Below are 3,794 nucleotides of genomic sequence, written 5' to 3' on the forward strand. Positions count from 1 at the left end.
CAACATGGTGAAACTCCACCTCTACAAAAAAATAACAAAAAGTAGCAGGTATAGTGGTGCACACCTGTAATCCCAGCTACTCAGGAAGCTGAAGTGGGAGGACTGCTTGAGCCCAGGAGGTGAAAGTTGAAGCAAGCTGAGATCACACCATTGCACCCCAGCCTGTGTGATAAGAATGAAACTCTTGAAAAAAAAGAGGCTGCCCTAGTCTCAGGATGGGTGTGTCTTTTAGCAGAGACACCTCCACATCCTGCCCTCTTCCTGCTCCAGAGCACTGCTCCCAAAATCCCACAACAAGGAACCCTCATACCTCAACTGGCAGCAGTGCAAAATGCCACAGCCACTTTGGAAAACTGGCTGCTTCCTATAAAGTTAAAATATACTTACCCTATGGCCCAGCAATTCTACTCTTATATAGCTCCAAATACATGAAAACACATCAACAAAAGACTTGCATATGCATATTTGTAGCAGCTGTATTCCAAATAGACAAAAACTGGGAAGAACCCAAATGTCCAAATAGAGGAGAACATGGTGAAACCCCGTCTCTACTAAAAATACAAAAAATTAGCTGGGTGTGGTGGTGGGCGCCTGTAATCCCAGATAATCGGGAAACTGAGGCAGGAGAATTGTTTGAACCTGGGAGGCAGAGGTTGGAGTGAGCTGAGATGGCGCCATTGCACTCCAGCCTGGGCAACAAGAATGAAACTCTGTTTCCAAAAAAGAAAAAAAGGCTACTGTTAACTTGATCCCTGAAACAAGTGAGATAAAACCAGAAGAGAAAAAATTAAAAAATTTCAAGGCCACTTCACTTATATCTGTAGATGTAAAAATCCTTAATGAAATGTTAACTAATGATGAAGTTAGAAACTCTGTGGATGATAAAACTAATGGATTAAACTTTGATGAGGGACAAGATATTTACATAGACCCAAAGTACTTCCCCATTAAATACTTATTAATTCCAAAGGGAAAAACAGTAACTTGACAGGAGAGAAACCTGGCAGACACCATCTTAATGAAGGGATCAAAGTGAAAAATCATGTGCCACCTGGTAGGGTGTAATAAGGCAGGACCACCACCACCTGGTCTCTACAAAAAAAATCGAAGAATTAGCTGGGCATGGTGGGGTGCATCTGTGGTCCCAGCTACTCAGGAGGCTGAGGCAGGAGGATTGCTTGATCCCAGGAGGTCAAGGCTACAGTGATCTGTGTTTGTGCCACTACACTCCAGCCTGGGTGACAGAGCGAGACCCCTATCTCAAAAAACAAACAAAAAAGTAGAGTTCTTAAAATTCCATAAAGGCTGTGCCCGCTGTCTCTTGCCTGTAATCCCAGCACTTTGGAAGGCCAAGGTGGGAGGATAGCTTGAGCCCAGGAGTTTGAGACCAGCCTGGGCAACATGGCAAGACTCCAACTGTACAAAAATAAAAATGAAAAATTATCTGGGTGTGGAGGCGCACACCTGTGGTCCCAGCTATTCAGGAGGCTGAGGTGGGAGGATCACCTGAGCCTAGGAGGTTGAGGCTGCAGTGAGGCATGTTCACAACATTGCACTCCAGGCTGGGCATCAGAGTAAGACCCTGTATCAAAATAAAACTCCATTGGGCCGGGCACGGTGGCTCACGCCTGTAATCCCAGCACTTTGGGAGGCTGAGGAGGGTGGATCACTAGGTCAAGAGATCAAGACCATCCTGGTCAACAAGGTGAAACCCCGTCTCTACTAAAAATACAAAAATTAGCTGGGCATGGTGGCGCGCGCGCCTGTAGTCCCAGCTACTTGGGAGGCTGAGGCAGGAGAATTGCTTGAACCCAGGAGGCGGAGGTTGCGGTGAGCCGGGATCGCACCGTTGCACTCCAGCCTTGGTAACAACAGTGAAACTCCGTCTCAAAATAAAAATAAAACTCCGTTAAAAAGCTGGCCGGAGCTTTGCGCCGTGGCAGTATCGTAGCCAATGAGGTTTATCCGAGGCGCGATTATTGCTAATTGAAAACTTTTCCCAATACCCCACCATGACGACTTGAAATATAGTATGCGTTGGCAATTTTTGGCAGTCTCTACGGAGACTGAATTTAAAAAAAAAAAAAAAAAAGCTGGCCGGGCACTGTGGCTCACGCCTGTAATCCCAGCACTTTGGGAGGCCAAGGTGGGTGAACTGCCTGAGGTCATGAGTTCGAGATCAGTCTGGCCAACATGGTGAAGCTGCATCTCTACTAAAAATACAAAAACAACAAACATTATCTAGGCGTGGTGGTGTGCACCCTTAATCTCAGCTACTCAGGAGGCTGAGACAGGGGAATTGCTTGAACCAGGGAGGTGGAGGTTGCAGTGAGCCGAGATTGCAACATTGCATTCCAGCTTCGGCGACAGAGCGAGACTCCATCTCAAAAAATAAATAAATAAATAAATAAATAAAAGTCATATCCTGCCGGGCACGGTGGCTCACGCCTGTAATCCCAACACTTTGGGAGGCTGAGGCAGACGGATCACTTGAGGTCAGGAGTTCGAGACCAGCCTGGCCAACATGGTGAAACCCTGTCTCTACTAAAAATATAAAAATTAGCTGGGCGTGGTGCCTGTAATCCTAGCTACTCAGGAGGGTGAGGCAGGAGAATCGCTTGAACCTGGGAGGCAGAGGTTGCAGTAAACTGAGATCGTGCCACTGTAGTCCAGCCTGGGCGACAGAGTGAGACTCTGTCTCAAAGAAAACAAAACAAAACAAAACCAATAACCTCGGTGAAGCCTAGAAGGAAGGGCCACTCTCATACATCGCTGGAGGCAGTGCAAAATAGTATAACCGTCTCTTCCACCCTCCCTCTCCCTCTCCTTTGTCTATTTTCCTGCCTCCGCAGGGCTCACTGTGGGAACACAAATGCACCCCACTACGCCCAGCTAATTCTTTGATTTCTTATAGAGACCAGGTGGTGGGGGGTGGGGTGTCTCACTCTGTTGCCCAGGCTGGTCTTAAACTCCTGTGCTCTAGCAATCATCCCACCTCGGCCTGCCAAAGTGATGGGATTACAGACATGAGCCACTGCACCCAGCCAAGACTCCATTTATTAAAAGGCTAAAGAATTTTGCTGGGCGAGGTGGCTCATGCCTGTAATCCCATCACTTTGGGAGGCCAAGTGGGCGGTATCGTCTGAGCTCAGGAGTTCGTGGCGAAAACCCGTCTCTACTACGATAACATATGTAAACATAGAAAAGATAACAGTAAAAATTTGTCTGTTACAGGACCATTGACCGAAACGTTATCCAGCACATAATTTATATTACTGTGTATAGTCACAGATATCTATTCTAATACGGATTTGCATGTGAAACTATAATCTTACTTATTGTTATGTTTATGGTCTGTGTCTCTTGCTGGAATGTCAGCTCCATGAGGTCAAGGAAGAATTTCCAGCACCTGGCCCATGTCAAATGAACATTTTTGGCCACCTGAGGCTCAGTCTCCCCATCTGTAGGATGGGTGTGCCATATGGAGGCACCCACACGTTCCGCCTTCTTTTCCCACACCACAGAGCACGGCTCCCGGAATTCCACAGCCCAGGCTTGCATTTTCCCATATTCTGGGCGCTGGTGCCCACCACGTGCACCCGGCACTGGCCAGACAGAACTACCACCCCCAGCATGCCGCGCGCATTTGGGCCGTACTACAATCTGTAGGGGCATCTGGGTCTGAAACGGGCACCAGCAACACGGGAGCAGGGACTGACGCCCCTTTAGCAAAGCATCTGTGGTACATCCCAGACCCGGGGCTCTCCGAGGCCCCGCGCTTCCGAGCTCGGCGC

At 48.0% G+C, this 3,794-nt stretch overlaps 1 non-coding gene across 1 annotated transcript; it reads left to right on the forward strand.

Annotated features, from left to right (window-relative positions):
- Window positions 1–1,925: 1,925 nt before the first annotated feature.
- LOC118150697 (U4 spliceosomal RNA) lies at window positions 1,926–2,066 on the forward strand. The gene has a single exon (XR_004738854.1). It is a non-coding gene; the product is annotated as a U4 spliceosomal RNA (small nuclear RNA).
- The last annotated feature ends 1,728 nt before the right edge of the window (window positions 2,067–3,794 follow it).

This window comes from Callithrix jacchus, chromosome X (assembly GCF_049354715.1).
Source record: "Callithrix jacchus isolate 240 chromosome X, calJac240_pri, whole genome shotgun sequence".
Taxonomy (NCBI): Eukaryota; Metazoa; Chordata; class Mammalia; order Primates; family Cebidae; genus Callithrix; species Callithrix jacchus.